At 42.4% G+C, this 21,697-nt stretch overlaps 1 protein-coding gene and 1 long non-coding RNA gene across 2 annotated transcripts in view; one reads left to right on the plus strand and one right to left on the minus strand.

Annotated features, from left to right (window-relative positions):
* rps24 (ribosomal protein S24) overlaps positions 1-21,697 on the minus strand; it is a 102,514-nt gene that overhangs the window by 67,491 nt on the left and 13,326 nt on the right. The window lies entirely within an intron of this gene.
* LOC134064024 (uncharacterized) lies at positions 5,557-7,230 on the plus strand. Its single transcript, XR_009936233.1, has 4 exons — positions 5,557-5,733; positions 6,281-6,333; positions 6,548-6,645; positions 7,146-7,230. It is a non-coding gene; the product is annotated as an uncharacterized LOC134064024 (long non-coding RNA).

The raw sequence follows: 21,697 nt of genomic DNA on the forward strand, positions 1-21,697 counted from the left end.
GTTCACTCAGTCCCACAGCAAGATACTGCCATAACTATGTTCGACTGTCTGGAAAGTATTTATGAGGTGATGCTGAGTGGCTGATTTCCTCCACACTCCACTGGAAACTGTGGCCAAATAGTTCCATCTTTGTTTCATCAGACCAAAGGATTTGGCTTGTCATGATCTGAGGCCCATTATACAGCAAACTGAACACTGTCATGTGACTGTTAACTGAAGAATGGCTTCTGTCCGGCCACTCTAAAGTCCTGGCTCGTCTAACATTGATGATGTTCTGTATAATTCTCCCATCTCTGCAAGGTGTCTGGATCTCAACTGCAGTGACCACTGGGTTGTTGGGTCAACTGTCTGACCAACGTTTCTAGGCAGCGCTAGGAAGACTGTTGATAGCACCAAATCTCTTCCATTTGACAGTGATGGAGACTGCCATGCTCTAGGGCTAGGCCACTCTCAATGCTCCAGAAATGTTCTTATCTTTCCCTAGATCTGTGTCTTGACACAATCCTGTCTTGCGGGTCTAGACAATTCTCCCGACCACATGGATTGATTTTCACTGTGATATACACCATCACCTGTGATACCATATATAGACAAATGTCTGCTTTTCTTAATTATGCCCAATTAATTCATTAAATTCATTTAATTTTAATTCAGATAACCTATACAAAATGGAGAAGAAAACATTATTGAAGATTTAAACATAGGCATGTGCACATGCACATACAGTAGTCTTAAACATGCTTAGGCCTACTGGCAAAAGCCATTAACCACAAGAGCAGAATGATTCCTCCTTCAAACTGTACCCCTCTCTGCAGTATAATCAGCCATCTAGAATCTCTCATGTATTACATAAAGTTGAGGACAGACCACAGAGCAGGAAAATTGAATCTCCTCCAGAGGAAATAAATAAGGGTCTTGTCTTTGAGTGGCCAGCTTTCTCTTTGAGCCTCTCGATGTGGATCATATTACCGGGGCCCTGGCAGGAGCAGACAGGTCGAGTCTGAGAAATACCTTCTTGCACATGACATCATGTTGTTTGGAAAACTCCACAGGATAAGCAGAACTCTGGGTGTGTGGTTCTGCGATTCACAGGGGGAGGGAAGGGCCCAAGGCAACACACAAACATGCACTACAATAGCTGATATTTGCATTGTCTTTTTTCATTGTTGTAATGGGTTTCTAATGTTGCAAAGGGTAAAGAATGTTACAACATTAAGTAATGGAATAAAGGCATGGCACAGTCCCGTCCTCAATCATGAATAAGGTGAGTGGTATTTGTGTACTGTGAAAGACAAATAGAACGAAAGCGTAACATCTGGAGATCATTCCAACCAGCAAAAAAGGGGAGTTTAGGGAAGTGTGTAAAATCCCATGTTTGTTGGTGCCTGTTGTGTTGTGGTGCTCTGCTCTCGCTATGCACCAGTGGGCCTTGTGAGTCCGGGCATGTTTCACCAGTAGGGCCTACAACAAGTGGGTGCTTCAGCTGGGGCCATTACAGGACGAGTGGCATGAAAACATGCTAATCAAGTTAATCCTTCAAAGGAGTGATGGCTCTCATGCACTGATGATTCAATGTCAGCGATGCTAATGCTTCCCTCCTCCAAGGCAGAGAGAGAACAGGGGCACAATGGCCGTGCGACGCAGCCGCCGAGATTGTGTCATTGTGTGGGATGAAATTAACTCGCGCTCGGCTCCCAGTGAGGGTGGTCCTCCTCTCTTCTCTGAGCACGAGGCCATGATGAGGAGGGGAGAGAGAGGGGCGGGGGGGAGGCCACCATGATGCCTTCAGACTATTATGAGAGATAAGTTTTGTCAGGCGAGGAGAGATGACACGCATTTAATGTAGCAGTTGTAAACTATTCCTCCAATCAGATTGCGTCGTGCAGTGCCTCAGGAGGCTTATAGATCTTGATTAATTTCCGTGTTTGACCTAAAACAGCAGGTTGAGCGATATGGAAGTTATTTATTGAGCCGTTTTCCGTCACGAGGCAAACCAAACATCTTTGTGTTAAGCTCATATGAAATCGGTGAACCACAAATCAGTGTGATGAAAATTCAAATGAACTGTATCTGCAGTGATGTCTGAAAGGATGTCATGAAGAGAGCTATGATGAATAATGAAGGATAAGCGCACGGCTATTTATATCTATTTCACTGTTCATAGTAATATTAACATTATCTGCTGATGCGTGCTGTGTTCATCTACGCACTCCCCATGGGTAGTGTCATCTCCATGGAGATAGGGGTCACACACAATGAGGAAAAACAAGCCACTATGGCCACTGAGTGTAGACTACTAAGGGACTGTTCATTTTCATGTTTTCTTGAGAAAGCCATTGAGGCAGTTTGTGGTTGCCTTTTGTCCTTTCCTCTCCCTGCAGGCTGGGAGCACGTGGGGAGGGTGTCCACTGATAGCACAGGGAAGACTGACACCTGCTGGCTGAGCCTCTGTACCAGGGTTGGTGATGCACTGGAGCTCTCACCCTGGGGCTAAACTTGGACACCCGGGAACACAGCTACAACATGGTCAATGCTGTGTGCTTTTCAAAGGGTTCTGTATACTGTAAATGTCAAAGAGACTGTTTTGTCATAAATCAGAGGAAATGTTACTATGTTGAAGTCTGGAAAATCTGGGAAAAAATACATACAGTAATATCTAGAGGTATTACTGCTGGCCAACTGCTTCAGGTCAGTAATCTTGTGAAGATATACATTGTGCACTGTTCTGGGATGAATATAATCCCTTTAGGATAGGCTATGACAATCATTTGCAGTGCTTGGCTCACATTTTTGGCTCTCATTTCATGGGAACCAAATTGAGATATTTTGAAAGAGCTCCTGATGTTTTCCCTTCATGTCAGGGATTTGTCTATATCTGACAAATAGCATAAACAAAACAATAATAGACAACATAGATATCAAAGTGACAATTAAAAGAACAGACATACTTTCCAAAGAGCCTTTGTGGCTTCTAGCTGATGTAATGAGTGCATCATTTTGTTGTAGTATTTCATCCATCTGAAATTAGAAAGAAATTGTTGAAATTTGTTGAAAACCATTAGCACTTGAGCAGGGGGAAGTGTTGGGGCAAGGAGCTGGGGCTCAGGGGAAGAGCGACTTCATCTCGCTCCAGCTGCTAACCCCACAACCACAGCACTGTTTGGAATGTGTCACCTAGCAACGGCCTGGGCAAACACCACACCTGGCATTCCCAACAGGAAACCACAGCTCTCAGGAAAGACATCTAGAGCGACTCGTGCGCTGTATAACATGCACAGGCACACATACATGTACAAGTATGCTAGTAGCAACACGAACGCATGCAAATAAATCTGGTTACCCGCAATTAGGGTTGTTAGATCACATCTTTCACTTGTCAAGTGCCTCAACAAATCTTAGGACTTCTGTTGGACCTCTGTTGCTTTGTCTTCTGCTCAGGTCATTCACAACCTTTCATTCCCTGGTGCATCCCATTCTCACTCATTTAGGAAACAGTTTGTACAATTAACCTCCGTGATCTACACCACTGTCATTAAAGGGCGGCCAGTATCTGCCCCTACTGCTCCCTCCACACCACCACCTCTCTCTCCAGCCCATCAATTTATTGTTATTGTTGGCAGTTCAACTGAAGCTACCGTATTGATTTCTCACCCTGAGAGAAGATAAGGTGGGGGATCGAGATGGATTCCATATCTGTTATCTAATGGAATTCCTCCTCTTAGAAAGGCTATGGATTTTCTGCCATTGACCCTCAGAGAGCCAGAGAGTGGGGGGGCAGAGGCACTCTCGTGGCCCAGAATAACTACTGACTGGATGGATTAATGTGTTCAGGACAATCGCTGCAGAGAAAAAGCTCGGAGGCCCTTTTTCATACGGGGATTGTGAAATAACATTTTCTGGGGGCAGTGCACTTATCATAAATGTTTATTGAGCTGCTGGACTCCTAATGGTCCGGCTGAAGCATCTCCAGCGCTGCTCCTATCAGTCACCGCGCAGGAACAAACCATCAGGCAGCACTCCATATTACACAAGAGCAGATGTAGGCTCTCAACACGCTGCGCACGCTCACCTTTGCTCATTTTTATTTATTTATTTATTTATTTTGATTTATGGCGGCTTGACAACAGCCCAAGCCCGTAGTAGTAGACGTGTGTGTTTTTCACGGATGAATTTCATGGATTCTTCCCAGGCTGTGTGAGGGGGAAGTCAAGAGGAGCACATCTAAATTTCACTGTGGTGAATTTAGCAGAGAGGGGTGGACAGAGGGCAGCTCTGCTTATTTCAGGGCTAATAGGAAAGATGCACTGCTGTGTCCATCAAAGCTTCCCACGGGGGCCCCCACGGAAACCAATTTTTCTTCCGAGTTCTGTGAATTTCTCAAACCTGATGAGTAAAGGATAATTATTCTGTGTCCAGGATCTGCTGACCTTATCAAGCATTGCTACTGTTGAAATGGTGGCTTGCTGTTTTCTTATTGCAATGGGAAGCCTGCTGAGATCCTCTCTAATCAAAAACAGATCAGTATTGGCCAACCCGCCACAGCAAAATAGCTCTATATTTCATTTCTGATATCAAACAGGCAGAAAGCAGTATTTCATCCACAACAAGAGGTGACTTGTGCCATCATTTTATGTCCGAACCTGATCGGAAAAATGAAAGATTTTCTGCAGCACTTGTAATGCTGCGGCGCACATGTGGTTTTCTGTGCCTCAAGAGAGCCAAAGAAACACTTGTTGTATGGTCTGTGATATCTTGACCTTCAGTTGAGGAGAAAGCCTGCCAATACTTTCACATTATTATGATAGGAACTGATGTTGAGTGGTAGAGGAGGGTAGCGTATAGCATAGCCTATTATGTGCAACTGTAAAGCAATGTAGACAAGTGAAAGATGTGATCTAACAACCCTAATTGCGGGCAGTACCTGATTTATTTGTGCGTTTGTGTTGCTAGCATACTTGTACATGTATGTGTGCCAGTGCACGTTAGCGCACGAGTCACTCTAGATGTAAAGAGTACCTGTAGTTGTACACTGTAAAAAAAAAAAGTTTTTTAGCTGACATTTACCGTAAAAAAATACGGTTATATACTCTATTTTTAATAATAAGAGAATATACCTGTAAAATACGGTAAAATCAGCTTTTTCAAGAAGACTGCCGTAAAAGTACGGACAAGGTCTTTAATGTTTAAATGAGAAGAATCCACCGTTTTTTAACACAATTGTGGCATTTTAAAATGGTTTGGACTTTTTATTTAGTAGTAATCAGTGTAAAAATACTGTGAAATTTGTTTTAGTTTTTTAACCATGACTGCTAACTTGCTAATGTTATGGTATAGGCTCAAACAGCATTTCAAACGTGTTTTGGGATTACAAATGCTGCTTTTCAAACTAATGTACAGCATCTATTTCTCACTAGTGGTCACAAAATCCAAGCATAAAAAGTCTAACAAATCACGTTTATCTTATTGGCACCATTTTTATTTATTTATTTTGAGTGATGACTTTGCTCATTAGCATAACTGCAATTTGATTGGCTGGCCCTCACGTTTCATTCAAAATGTTGTTGGGGGAGGGGAAAGGGAGTTCGCTTGAACGACCGTTACTTTTTTCTTCACGGCACTCGCTCACCAAGTGAAGTGATGCAGCAACTTTCAACAGAGGAGCTTTTGAAGTCTGAGAAACACGTGTGCAGGATGGAATAATCTTTGTGAAAGAGGAGGCACAGCTATCCAGAGGTAAGGTTGAGTAAAAATGTAAGGAAATTAGGGTGGTAATAAAACTGTCAACTGCAAATGATTGCTAGCTAACATTATATCGATAAGTAGCAGGTTAGCTGCTGCTAACAACCTAGTGCTAGCTCATGAAAGCCATCAATTTTGATATTTCAAAGGGTGTTCACATGCCTTCAATAATGCATGACTATCATAATTAAGATTAAGGAGGAGGACTCTGTTGTGTGCTTTACCTATCTTTGTCCTTGTATTTGTATAACCCAACTAGGCATTGTTTAGCTAACTAGCATAGCACATCATTTTTAGCATCGGGCTATTAGCAGCTAAACGTTTCCAGAATGGCTTGTTGTGGTAACCGCAGATTAAACAATCTGGTAAGCATCATTATGTTTATGTGAACATTATTTTGTTGTCTATGTTAACCAGTTTATCATTTCATTGTTGCTGTAATGTGCTTCATGCAATACAGAGAAAAATAGGTAGAGGTCTGTTTGTATAATACAGCTTTATTCAACGACCTAATGTTTATTCTTCTGTCCTTCCAATGTAGAATATGAGCAGAATAAGTGCTAACAACGAAAGTACCTGGGATCTAATGGCTATGTAAGTCAACACACCATTTTATCTAAAATACTTGCAGTATTTTTCTTAATAATGTTAAGTTACACATATGTATTGCATTCTTAAATTACTTGTATAAAATGCTATTATGTTTGTTTTATCAAAGAGTAATGTCATTCATATTGGTTGGTATTTTGTGTAATTGTATTGTTCTCTTGCATATGGCATCTGTCTCTCAATCACATATTGAAAGCAGATCATTCATGGAGATGAGGCGAACAAAGGAATGAGGAGGAGTTTGGAAGAGTTGTACAGTCCACAGAACTTGCAAGTTGCAATAACTATCTATGACAGGTGAGCGTCAGTGTATTAGACAAGGTATTTTAGCGCCCATTCAGACCTTCAACATGGCATGTGCATTGCGTGTCTGTTTCGTGGCTGCTGCATTGTGTTTTATCTGTGCATTAATACCAGAAATGTCTCAGATGTAGCGTTGTTGCAGGCAGTCTGCCTATTACTGTAAAGCATCTTTTGACTGTCTCTTTTGAATGGGAATGTTTTTCACACATTTGCGTATTGCTTGAAAAATACGCAGCAGTCCTATTTCTAGAATACACATGTTTTCAGTGTGGTTCAAGACACATCTGAGACATGTGTATCACGCAGGCAGTATGCATGCTCTAACCTGTTTACATCGGTGGCAAAATCAAAATGGACAGGTAATGCAGCTGACACGCAGTCGCCATGTTTGCTGTCTAAATAGGCCCTTGCACAATCTGTCTGAGACCGTTCATTTGTGTGGTTGTAAAATCCTAATTCTGAAGTTTGTGTCTACATTTTATTGCTTCCAACAGATATCTTACCACTGCTGTCATAGGCGCTGTGGACACCACTACTCTTGAATGTAAGATACTGTATGAGAACGTCCTGTTGATCAAGTAAGGTCCAGAAGAGGGGCCTCCATTGTCTACTTAAACTTTATTGAGCACCCTCTCCTGAACAATATGCTGGCTTTTGCTAGAGTTTGACATTGAATCTTGGTGTATTTTTAGGCTCTTCTTTTTTTAAAAGCACATAATATTCCACTCAATTGTAGGGGTTGGGACATGTTTCTGATTGTCTTAATAATGGGTTGATCTGTGCACTCCTTCTTGAGCTACACCGAGCAGCAAAGTGGTTTCATTTAGTTCATTCAGGATATGGTCTTCAATTTCAATGATGGGAGAAAGCAGTTCAAACCCAAGCTACAAATGATCTGGAGTGAAGTTAACAGGTTTTGTAGATTGCCTTAATAATTATAATTTGGCTTGCATTGCCTAAAACTGTTCAATCACATAGTTTTATATTGAATGAATTTATTCAGTCATGAGTTTTTAGCACCTAAATAAACTGTTTAGATGAGTTTAATGTGTTAAAACCAAATTAAAAGGTTTAAGGCAATCATTTTCCTGAAATGAATTGAATAGCTACAAAAAAGTTTTAAGTTGTCACAACAAGAATGGTTGAAGTAGTTTCAAGTCATCGTTCTTCTCAAACATGTTGCGGGATATTTTGTTTTACAATGCACTGTAAATTAGTGGGAAACTGTAGAAATGCAATGCCTCATTTGATGTTAGAATAAACGTATAACTGTTGGAACTAACTGATGGTGTATTGTTATGATGTTGTTTTTTATTATGGTATATGTTTGATCATGTATGTAACATGTCTAAAATAAGAGTAAAAAACACATTAAAATGTACAGCAGCAAAAAAAAAATCTTCCCCGTAAAAAAAAAAAAAAGCTAAAAAAAACGGTCAAAGGCACGGCAGCAAAAGTTGCCAACCAGTTACCGTAAATTTATGGTGAAATACCATACAAGGAATTGCCGTAAAATTATGGCTTTTCCCCGTGTATATTGACTCTAATTTCACGGTCAATTGTAGTAAATTCACACAATTTCATTGTAATTTTACTGCAATTTGGCCGTAAAATTACGGTCAATATACACGGGGGAAAGCCATAGTTTTACGGCAATTTCTTGTATGGTATTTTACCATAATTTTACGGTAACTGGTTGGCAACTTTTGCTGCCGTGCCTTTTACCGTTTTTTTACTGATTTTTTTTTTACAGTGTATTTCAATTTAGCATTTTATCTTTACATTTCACATAATAAACCTTTTAAGCTGATATACTGTATGGGCTGATGAAAAGCACACTTTCATGAGCTGTATGACACTGATCTTAACTGCCTGCTGTTCTGCTGTTCTGTGTCTACTTGGAAGTGTGTCTACTGCAGGCATTTTCCAGACTGTTACAATGTCACAACACCAAAATAAGACTAGAGCACATTGGAGAACAACCAGCTCTATAGTCCTTATTTATTGCTACAAGTCCTTAATGGACCTGATTTGTTGTTTTGTTTTCTGGCAGACTATTTACACCTTAATATAACAGTAGGCTATGTGTGCGTTGAATATGGGGTGAGAGCGAATGAGAGTATACCGGTGCATGTAGCTGTTTGTGTGAATGTTTATTTGTGAGACAAGATTGGTCCAATTGTCTTGTAATTCAAGAGAGAGGTAACAAATGGAAAAATAGAGCTAGACCTTCACGCTCACGTCTCCGCATTAAACAGGCTCTTCTGTAATGGAGAACAAGATACCCTTAGTTGGTAAATGAATGTCAAGATCAATTAACGGGTCCCGCTGTTATTGTTGAACAGACGGCGGTGAATAGAGGCAGGTCACGGGGCTCGGCGTGTCTCACCAGAATTAGATGTGCGCGGACTTGACATTGCAACACAAGGATGTCCTGAGGGCAAAGCAGGAAGGGGACTCCAGAGAAAACAACCATCCAGCAAACACCATAGTCCTCTTGCCTCACAGACAACTTCACTTACCAGCAGTGTGATACTAAAATAACAAATGCCAGTATGATATCACAACTCTTCTTTGTGGGGGTTGACTTCGACGAGCTAAGACTCAGACAGAATGTCATTTTTGACATAAGCTGCACTGTGTGGTCTTTTGGCCATTTTCGAGTCATCATCTTGTGGAGTGCGGCTGCCCTTTTGAGAAATGTCAGCCACCAAGCCCACTTTTAAAAAGGCCTTCTAAAATTGTCACTGACTCCTCACAGATAATAGCTCACAGTGCCACGGAGGTATTAATATGCCTCCCACCTAGAGAGGATCTCCATGACAACTAGGGATCCTCAACAACAGGATTTGGCGTGGTGGCAAGAAAGGCTCTATAACCCGACCAAAGGCAACACAAACAAGACTGACTGATAGACAGATGAGGTTTGCCACATCACACCATGAACACTAAGGCTCGTATACTAATCAAAAATGTGAACTCCAATGCACGGTTGTTTGTTTATTGCCTGTATGGAGATTGTCAAAACAATATGACTCTGTAAGTGTGGGGAATGGTAATACCGTTTAGGGTGTAAAGCAGCCACTAGTCTGTGTAATGACCGTGTTGGATGCTCCGATGCCAGTACAGCAGTTCCAGGTGCAGTAAATTCACAGCGCAGTAATCAGATTCAGGGAGCTCAATTAGTCATAAAGAGGGCAAACACAGTGCAGGCTCCGCTCGCACTTAATCATTTGGAGCTTTTTTGTTTTGGTGCCTTGGCAATGGGAGTGGTTGGAGTGAGAGCGAGTGGCAAAGTGTGTGGTGGCACAACCAGTGGGGGGAAAACAGAGGAGCTGAGAGGGGGCAGCAAATTCGTGTTATCATCACAGAGAGCCCCTCTGAGCAAACACATCGCCTCAATAAGGCCAGGGGAAGCACGCCTAGACATGTCTGTAGCTCGGCGCTGGCCTATGTGTGTATGTGTGTGCTGCATGTGAGTCTGCATGTATGTGTGTGTGTGTGTGTGTGGGGGGGGGGGGGGGGTAGGGGTGGTGGCGAGGGGGAGGGGGAGGTGGCCTGTAGCCTATTTTGAATTGGTACTTACAATCAGCTCGCTGTCATAGATGCTTTACATTTCCGAGGGCTTGTTGGATGGCAGGGTCCCTGGTGGTGCATATTGAACAGTTTGACTCAGACACTCTTCCCTAGGGGCCAAGCACAGGTCTAATCAAGAGACCACACACGATCCGAGTCCATATTCAGGCGCTATAGGCGAGGAGAATGCAAAAGGCAAGATACATTTCACCATACTATATAGATACTATTCTATACTATACTACACTACACTACACTATACTATACAATACTATACTTTATTATCCAGATCTTCACAGCGCTATCTCTTATCCCTTACACACTATACTATTCTATACTAGGAGATTATAAATGACTCGTGCTGCCATTGCATTACTGTAATCACGCATTCATGAGATGACACAGTCACAAAATCACAAAATCAGGTGATTTATTTATGCTTTATCATCCAGCTCTTCTCAATGCTATCCCTTATCCCTTACATACTGTATACTAGGCTATATACTATATGGAGAATTATTTTTTAACTCAACATAAAATAGCAACACTTCTCTCATATTGATGATTTGAAGGTGGAATTTCTGTATTTTATATGTTGCAGTGATAACGTCTTGTTTTCAATATTGCCTTGCCTAATTGAATAATAATGTGTATTCAGATAAAGGTCTCACAACTGGCCTCCAAGTCATGCTAAAAACCTCACTAGTCATCCGTACAAAATGCATTAGTAAAACATGACATTGAACTTAATTTGACTTAATCATCACATTGTGAAGTCCTGTGAACCAAAATAAGGATCTGACCTGCAGTCTGGATGTTCTCAGAGGAATCGACCATTGCCATCTATTGGCGGACATAAAGGCTAACACTCCGATTCAGGTGACCACACCTGGGAGGCCAGAGGGCCAGACACGGTGGTGTTAAAGGACATGGGTGAATAAGATAAGACTGAGCTCTGGGTGAAGGGGTGAAGAGCCGAGGTCTCTCGCCTGTATCCTGATCTGGGGCTTTCAGGAGAATCAATACGCGTCTTCACCAAGGACACCCTCTTCACTCTGCACTCGGCAAACGGTTACATTACTTCGACTGGAAATGTCACAATACAACATCTGCTTTTATCACTCAAATGTAGCATGAACATCCACACACATCCACAATCTACCATACACACACATAGGCTTATACAGACACATTCAGTCTGGTATAAACACACAAATTAACATCTCTCATTTTTACAAACAATTCAGCTCTTGTGTTATAAAGTGTTCGAAACAACATAATTCAGCAATATATAAGCCTCTCTTGCAAGTACACTATATTTTACAAATGCTTATTCTAGCCAGATTCAGTGTCTAACAGATCAAATCAAGCATCTCATAGTGGGAGGGAAACAGGGCTGGGGTAAAGGCAGGAGATTATAAATTACACGTGCTGCCATTGCATTACTGTAATAACACAGCAGAGATGAATATCGCAGTCAGCACCAAAGCCATTTATATATATCCACTAATGGGATTTATTAAGTTAAGCTCTGTCTTTGCAAACCGTTTAGGAAAAATTAAAATCAGGTGATATTTTTCATGGAAAATTACCATTTTATTCGCAAGTGTCGAGTAATTCATGTATATAAATTTAAAGAGAACCAGTTGTGAGAGAATGCCCCTCCATATAAACAGGTCCCTTCTCCGTTTGACCATCGTGGACAGGTCACCCTGTTACATAAGATCTCATAAACATTTGATCTTTTGGCCTCATCTGTGATCATTCCAAAATGTCTGCCTCATGTATTTTTTTTCACACTGCTTCCTTCAAGCATTTATTTAGCATACCCTGGCACTAGCACACATACTGTAGTCCCTTAATGTACAGAATAGCATTTAGGTACATTATCTTAGGTATAGTCATGCTTTGGGGTCAGTGACATCTTGGTTTCAGCACTTTTACAGAATGCAAGAAAGATGTTGTTTCAATGCCCCCCAGGATAACTTCAGTATAGCCTTGCATGTGAAACAACTCTAAGTAGCATATTTACTTGTTAAACCTTTCCGAGGTCACATATGCCTGTCCCCAATGAATGTCGCTGGGAGCTCTTTTTGAACTCAACACTTGCCTGCAGTTGATGTCTTCCAGAGAGAGGAGGGAGAACTAGAGAGAGGAAGAGGGGGAAAGAGTCATGATAAGAAAAACATGCCACTTCAGCCTCCGCAGTCCTGATGGTTTGTGAAGTCTGTGCCAACACGCGCCTGCAGGCTTCTGAGGCCATACCCCCCCCACTACCCCCCCCCCCCCCCCCCTTCATAACACAAATTAGACCAAAGTCAGCTCTTTTCTGCTGACTGATCCAGTTCGGCGGGATCATGAGGAGCTGTAAATGCACTTTCCACTGGCAGGAGTGGGAGACCAGGGAGACCCTATGAGGTAGTGTTTGGCCACACTGCACTTATTTTGGGCCTGGATCTCTCTCCGCAGTGATAAATCGTGAAGAAATGAAAAAAATACACCAGGAAGAAAGGGTCAGGTATAGTGGAAGAGGGAAAACGCCCCCGTCATAGGATTATTTCTCAGAGTGTTTCTCATCTAAATGACACTGAGAGGCCAATCTGTCATACTGAAGATTTAACAATTTAGTTATTCCATCTGAGTCATCTAGGAATCGTTACAACTACGCCACAGAAGCACAACTTCATTCTCGATATCTTCACGAGGTGTTTAAACGGTTGAGGGACTTCTGGCCGCCTCTGCTCCAGGCAGACAGAGTCATGTGCAGATAGGGTAGGTGTATTTGTATCACTGCTTCATGATGAGCAGACCTGAGAGTAGGCTTGCAAATGGCTCCTGTGTAGTCCCAGACCAGTGATAAACCCTGGCAGGCAGATCAGGAACTGCAGTCTAATGGATTCCAACTAATTAAAACGTGCCAGCAGGGAACTCCAGCAAGCATGCTATTAAAACAGATACTTTTAAATGAGGCACAATTAAATTTCCCATTGGCACATGCATACCACACAAGCCATCTGCACATAAGACAGAGTGTGTTTGCTTTTTATGGAGCCATTTCAAGTCGCGCCATCAGGAACCAGGCAAACTCCTCCGCACTGTTGTGGTTTCAACCGCAGTCACTGGGGACGGTGTAGCCATGTGCTGGCCTAATTATTTTGTGACACTCACACTGTGTTTGAAGAAATGTATGCGTGGATTTTCCTGATTGTGTTGGAACAAAATTCTCTCTCTGAACACATAATTTAACACATAGTCATTTTAATGAGGCTTTGAGACTAGGAGGCTTTAGGACAGACTACCTGAGCAGGGGAGAAAAAAAAACTCTGCCCAGATTTTCGTGAATGTTTTTTTTGGTTTTAATGTCAATGAAACTAAATTCTTGTAGCAAGTCAAACACGAGGAAATATCCAGACCACATGGAGTGAAAAAAATGGCATGAAGTGGATCCTGCTGTTGTTTTGCTCTGTGTTGTTTTGCTGCTGGTTCAGATGAGGGAAGGGAAGGCCAGAGTAAGCCCTGCTGCTGCATGACAGAGATAAGAGACACATGTAGCTTAGGAAAGTTCTTTCTCTGATTCATACGGCAGCATGAACCCTTTATTCACCAGGAAATGCAAATAAAGGATTTAGGTTTCTCACAAGGACTCTTTTCCTCAGCAGAGTGGTGCGCCCCAAAATTATGTGTAACCTTCACTACAAGACCATATTTCTGTAATGTTTGAGCAGGTCTGATTGTATATTTTGTATGTGCGCACACACACGCACAAACACAAACACGCACACACACAAACACACACGCACACACGCACACACGCACGCACACACACACACACACACACCTAATAACAAAGTAGGATGTTCTGATGAGAAATCCATCACGGCATGCTTTCACTCAGACGGGGGTCAGAATGAGATGCATGCGTGGGTCATTACACCCATTAACCTTGCTGTGAGCACGGCACTATTTCGGTGTTTGGATCTTCACCTGAAACTCTTCCCTGGCTTCAGACTGCAGGTGTGAATGGAAGTCAGCAGTGAGAGAACAGAAGGTAGAAGGAACCCTGCCAACATCCAAAGCCACAGAGCCCCTGCTGCATATCACAGTATTTTGCAGGTCTGACTAATCCTATACAACACAATACAAAAGACTCGTAAAAATTATTAAATATTTTCATATCATAGCTGAGATCACGGCGTTTGATTTGAATAGAATAGAATATATACTTTTTTGATCCCATGAGGGAAATTCAGTTCTCTGCATTTAACCCAATTTAACCGAATTAGTGAACACACAGCACACAGTGAACACACAGTGAGGTGAATCACACAACCCAGAGCAGTGAGCTGCCTGCCCAACCAGCGGCGCTCGGGGAGCAGTGAGGGGTTAGGTGCCTTGCTCAAGGGCACTTCAGCCGTGGTGGACTGGTCGGGGATCGAACCGGCAACCCTCTGGTTACAAGCCCGATGCGCTAACCAGTACACCACGGCTGCCCCAAATGTGTGTTCAGACGCACATTTGTTTCAGAATGTTACGAATATATCTGAGCCTTTTTTATTATCTTTGTTCTTGGCTTGACATCAATCGGACCAAAGGTGAGCAGAAGAGATACCTCCACCTTTCAAAACACTCTCTGACTCCAACCGTCCTGTGACTCCTACAGGAGGTGACTGATTGGGCCCTTTGGGAGGTGCAGTGAGTGAGTGGGGTGCATTGGCAGCTCCAAGCCATCTCAGTACCAGCTGATATGCTGCCTCTGTCTCTGTCTCTCTGTGTGCATTATGAACTGCCTGTGTGCTGTGGCTGTTCTCGCTGTGTGTTCTCCTGCTCGTGGCGTCTCTGGGTGAGGGGGAAACGGGGACATTTTTAGCTGTTTATGCAGCTCAGTTGCCCAGCAGTGGTCTCACAACAGATCGCTTCTGACCCAGAGGCCCCTGCCAGCCGATTTACATAAATCACACTCTGGATCTGACAGTTACTAGGCAGCGCAGGCAAACAGCAGCTCATCCTGAAATGGAAATGAGGCCACCAACCCGGAGAGCAGCGGGCCTGCCTCAGTGACAAATGTGGCCGGGGCTGGCTGTAACTACTTCCTGCTGCTCCCTGCTGCTGCATCCTCTGAGGATTCGGAGGGCATGGAGAGGAACTACCCCGCTTCAGAAATGTTGGCTAGCCTCAGTTCAAGCCACCGAGTAGCTAAATAAAATGCCTGGAGGAAAGGGTATTATTGGGTTCGAGGTGTGCAGTGGACAGTGATATCAAGCTGAGGTCACAGACTCACACAGAGTGATTCAAATAGATCACGGCAGGAGAATTACCATCCGCTTGTCATGGAGCAGGTGAGAGCATTGCTTTGTGTGGAGAAGGAATACAGCTAAATCTCTAATGGCATAATCTATATTTTAATATATACATAAACCTTTGAGTGCAACACGGAAATGTGCTCTGACATTATAATCCGTAAGTGGGTGTGAGTTAATTTACGAGCAGAAATGTTGATACGGAAGCTATGAACCATAGCTGAAAGGTGTGGGCTGAATTTTCCAATGCACTGAGCCTCCTCTGGTTGAGAGTGGCCCACCAAAGCTAAGGTCAGATTTCCTTCAGCTACTCTAATTGGTATTTTAAGGATATCTCTCCCCCACTCTCCGTCTCCTGTAGAAGCCTTTGAAGTGGAACATTGCAATTACACACAGTAGAAGATCTGTCCACTAATACAGATCATTTCAATGTTGCCATTTTACACAATCAGTTAAGCGTGATTGCTTATGGGGAGGACGACTGAGCTGCAAGCAGTTGCAAATAAGACCAAAGGAAAAAATATGTACCACACGCACACATTGTTGTATTATGCATAATTCATTAGAGTTTCATACAGTCTGAGTCACACATAACACACACACACACACACACACACACACACACACACATAACACACACATCTGCTAAAACTAATGACAGGTGTAACAGTTTGGATTCAGATACTCCTAAAACTCTTCATTTTTCTTCCTGAGAAAATACATCAACTGACATGCGTCTTTTACCATCACGCTGATCAGAGAGTGTCATGCACATTGTGACGGGAATGACAGTTCTCAGTGCAGTGCTGATACTCACCTAATTGCTCTGGTCTTGTCCGACGATCAAACTCTGCGCTGTAATGGAGAACAGAACATGAACATTGGCCATGCACAGAACATTTATGATGATGAACTCTTCACATCGCATTATGTAACACATGAGTCTGACTCATCGACCATACTGTACATAGAGACTGTGAGAGAATACACACTATAGCCCTATAGCAATTTAATAGCTCATTAGCCCGTAATACAAAATCAGTAAAGTCTAATTAGGTTGTAATCAATTAGGGTTGCAACAAAAATGCTTGTGGAGTACTTGAATTATTTCATCAAATATTTACCATTCAAAATTCCATTATGAACAATCTTGAGGACAGCTATTTTTTCTATAGCGCCCGAGCACTTAATTTCACAGGTGCAGCGTGCTTTTGAGTGTTTGCAAAATTCCATTTTGCTCAAGAGGTTCAACTCTCGCAATTAAAATGAAGCAGAGTGCTCTCATTGTCAAACAACTCCACAGAGACACTGCGAAAATAATGCTTAAGTGGACAGTTCAAGCAGTCCGTGACAGATCAGTCATTACTTTAAAGGAGAGGGCCAACTCCCCTTTATAAAGCACTGTGGACAAGACACGGTGTTTGTAGTATAGGCTGAAGGTAGATCTAGAACTGGTGTGGGGTGCCATTTTGAGTGGCCATGGATGGTGTTGACTGCATGTAAAGGGCTTAAAGGCACTTTGAGTCTATTATAAGATGGCCCCCTGTTTGTCTATGCCCAGATGGAGTCACATGATGGGCCTGCTGGCACTGTGCCCTGCACTGACACCGCAGCTGTTTACACGCCCAGCCCCTGTGTGCTGCTTACCCCTAGCCTGCCTCATCCCCACTTACATAACACTGCATGTGCGTGTGTGTGTGTATGTGTGTGTGTTTATGTATGAGTGGGTGTGTGTGAACGAGACAGAGTACAGTAGATCTCCAACAAATATGACACAATAATATTGTTTTCTAATTGTGTTTGACACAAGATCCCTGTGTGATGTACTTAATGAGTGTAATTAATGAACAAAAAAAAAAATTTTCTTTGGAATGCATGTATTTAATCCACAGTGAATTGATAATAACTGCAGTATTTATATGTGAAATAGATTTATATCTCTCATAATCTGTCTGCTCTCTATTTCCATATATTGTCCATGACTAAAATAGCTTTGCAAGGGGATTTAGATATGAATAACAGATCATAAAACATCATGCATATAAGTCCCATAACAGTAAATAAGTGTACTGTCATATATTTCATAACCATGGACAGATTATGAACCACCGGGCCCCAGGGCACAAACATGAAAAGGGCCTCCCTGCCCTTTTAGAGGGGTAGTAACTAAATAGTAGGGGGTCCAGGGCATGCCCCCTGGGAAGAAATAAATAACCCCTTAAATGATGACTTCTGGCCAGTTTATTTGGAGATGGATGAAGGCATCTTGCTGTGAAAAAAAGATGGCAATTACAAAGCATGATTATCAAACATAGTGTGACCCGTGTTATTTGACCGAGGGGGCCCATTCAGATGTCAGGAGTGAATAGCATCACCTTAAGTAAATGACATATCACATAACATAACGCGAGTTATTTAGCTGAGGGGCCCTATAGATATCAGGGGTGGAGAACCTAGTAGTGAATTCACACAGAGGCTTGAGCTTAAGTGCCCTATGAGTCGTTGGGCCCTGGACCTGGGCCTGGTAGGCCCATTCAGTATCCATCCCTGTTGTTAGCGTTTTCAACATTTGGGACGAAAATAAATTGCATGGGTTGTGCTACCAAATATGGCCATCCTTTTTTGCATAATTTGTCCAGTTAAGTAATAGCTGGAATTGAATTAAGGCACAAGATGTATTGTGATTTTCACAACTGTACTCGTTAATGCTATTTTGATGTTTCAGAAGCTGAATGAAAATCAAATCTGTCACAAAAAAACGACACCAATTACATTCAGTCAGGAAAGTTGTGGTCCAATAATTCCAAGGACCAAAATATTTTTTTTGTGATATTGTTTCTTGCTTTTTCCATGGAGTCTGCGCATCAGTAGTTTTTTTGAGGAACATGGAATCTGAGACATTAGAAGCGTAACGTCTCCCGCAGGCTCCTCTGCGAGGCGCATCGCTAGAGCAAGTCCATTGATGGTGCACAGGCCTGACGGCTGCCATTGATGACAGCTAAAGCACTGCTGGTCTGAATGGTGAGATCCACGCAGGGAAACCAGCCAGCCCTTCGCCTGATACACCAACCACTTCAGTTCCAGCACGGTCTCCCAACTTGGGATGAGCCGGTTTGTCCTTTTGAAGTAGGGGAACAACATCTGACGAGACAGAAATGCTTACGCTACAAATGGGGCGAGGACATGTGTTCCTCAAAATCTCAATTCCTTACACTTCGGCTCACATTCCATATCAACTCATTTAGTGCACTATCCGCTAAGATGTCTGTATTCCCAGCATGCAGTGTTGTTACCCCATGGGCAGTGAACTCAATGTGGAGGTCTATTAAAACCATCTTCTCCAATATTTCCTATCACATATGTTTACGTTTACATACAGTACTTGTTGTTGCTGGAGGAGGCATTTTTACCAGTCATCATCCAATACAGGAAACTAAAAGATGCTTTGTGAGGGTAGCTGAGTGCTTGTGTCAATAATTTTTCTGTTTATGTGCATAAGTTTTGTCTATCTAAGTTTGAAATATCATGGCAGAAAAGCTGCATTCACAGAATAAGAACACATCCCCATGTCAGAGAGTATAATTCAAACAATAATGTGCCCTATTTTCTGCAATGACCACGCAAATTGTGTGAATATGCAGTGACTGATTTCCCAGTTATCACTGTGAGTGAGAGAGTGTTTGAGGCTTAAAGACAGCCTAGTTGGGCTGGTCTGGAGTGTCATAAACATTTTTGGCCTCCTCATACTCTTACATAGCAGATGGGGAAAAAATGAGTCATACTTGAAGCTAAATAGGAGGGAATGCAGAGAGGTTAACTTCAGTTGACTCCATGACAAGACCCACTATTCCATTCCACTGTACTGTACAGCAGGGTCTATCTCCTGTCTGCTGTGCTCAGAGGCATTTGGAGAAGGGAGAGAGGATCTGCGAGCGGATCTGTAGGAATCAGACACAAAATAGCACAGTGAGATGCTAAAGAGTTGCAATGCCATAGGACATTTAAAGTGTCTTTTTTTTATGTAGTCAACACAGAAACTAAAACCACTCAAGATATATGACTAATGGAGCCAACACAGAAACTAAACCCGTTCAAGTCTCAAGTGATTGCTTCTGTGTCTGAGTGAATTGTGTTTTACAAATCCATATCTCCCCCTCATCAATCATTTCCCCTGTTTCCATTTATATTTATATAACCTCCAGGATCTGACCACACATGCAAACACATAAACAAGGGCTGCCCGTCCTTCTGTCCAGTCCTCACCCTCACCACATCTTGCACAATAGCTGCTGTTCAGAGAACACAGCTAACATGGGAGCATATTAGTCACCAGATGTCCCCCCTCGCTGCCAGCCTCCATCCAACAGGCAGGCGGGTAGACAATGCCATGCACATATAGCTGATATAATGGTGCATGTCTACTGGGGTGGGGTTTGGTGCCTTCACTTGGCATTGATGACTGTGACTTCCACAACAGAGCATCCACTGCTATAGAGCCTGAAATCCAGCCTGGGATTGATGCCGCGCAGCTCTTTAACAGAATGAGGTACAGCTTGTCTATACCGATGGTAAGACACGGCCCATGCTAATCTTTTTACAGTGCAATCAAACCAATTTCACCGGGCGCATCATTGCACGGATCAGACGAAGTGCAGTACGTGAGAGCTGGCATCAGAAAAGTACGCTTTCAAACGGAATCTCATATGGACACAAATGGCCTCCATAGGGATTCAGTGCATCCGCTGTGGCGCTTGAAATAGAAAGCGCCTGCAGGCAAGAAATCATGCATACATTTAAGATCCATTAAGAATGCACAAGGTGCTCTTCTGACGTTGTAACTCAAATATCTGAGAAAGTTTCAGAAAAGGGTAGCACTTCAATTTGTCCTTACAGAATCCTTACAGAGAGCAAACCCTATCTCAATCTTATTTTAAGATATCTTATTATCTAATTGCATGGCATGGATTAACACACCTTGTAAAGAGCACAAATGTAATCATGTGTTAACATTTAAATATTAGCTCTAATGAGCACTTGAGCGGGAGCAGGATTGGTCTGTTGCTGAGTGAAAAGCTGAAACAGCAGCCGAGAGTTGGCAGTGGTCTCAGGCGTGCTGTGAGGTCTGCTAGTTCACATTTTTAATTCCACTGACGAAAGGTCTGAAACTTGGGTGACCTGTGAGTTGCCTGCCCATAAATCATAGTGTCATGCATGTTAAATATTTCAGTGGTTAAGGTAGAAGAGTTATGGTCAGATAGGACCAGGGTTCAAGTCCCATGTGTCTCCCCCATGTTTGGACCACAAGTAAAAAATGGATTTATTTTGGTTTCAAAGAAAAAGACTGAAGACGAGCGCAAATATTTTCAAAACAACAGCTTGATTGCTAGGCACGACATTTCTGAATATTACCTTATGAATAATAGAATGCAAGGTCAGCAGTTAAGTGTTTGACCCCTCATCCATCTCTCCTCTCCTCACATTCATATTTTAACAGTCGTTCACCGTTGGCTTAATCTGCTCCTGTTCTCCTATTTTACCTACAAGGCTTAAGCTCACGAGCTTTACTGCACACAAGCCTGGAGTGTGCAAACCTTTTAAACACGAACACAATGCATGTGTAAGTAATGGCCACAGGTCTAGAGAATGTGCACCACTGAGCTGTAGACATGTCCAGATAATATGTTGGAGTTAAAACATTTTTTTCTCTTGCCGACTGATTGCCCTTTATGGCTGGAATTTGTCAAACATTCGGAAAAGGCAAAGCTGGATAACCTTTGTTATGCTGATCAGAAACACTACCACAAGTCAGTAGTGAGATAGAGAGGTTCATAAACAATGATTTATTTAGTGCCCTCAGCATTATGGGGATGCTGTTTCAGCCAACAGGCTATGTTGGAACTACCATGTATTTTTGAGAATAATTTCTCCTACTACAGCATGACCTGTGCTATTATCACTTCTTCTAAAATTAGTCCAAATGATTAACTGCAAATCCAGCAAGGATGGCACATCAAAAAAGATTTTAGTCCTCCAATTCAATTAATTTTGTACTCCACTTGTTTATTTATATAAACAGCCAAATTAACAATGTGGCCAACTAATGAGAAACACTCACTTGTAATATTCAATTTCTCTCGAGCTACCCTTGTTAAGGCGCAGCACTTCAACACATC

This window comes from Sardina pilchardus, chromosome 18 (assembly GCF_963854185.1).
Source record: "Sardina pilchardus chromosome 18, fSarPil1.1, whole genome shotgun sequence".
NCBI lineage: Eukaryota > Metazoa > Chordata > Actinopteri > Clupeiformes > Clupeidae > Sardina > Sardina pilchardus.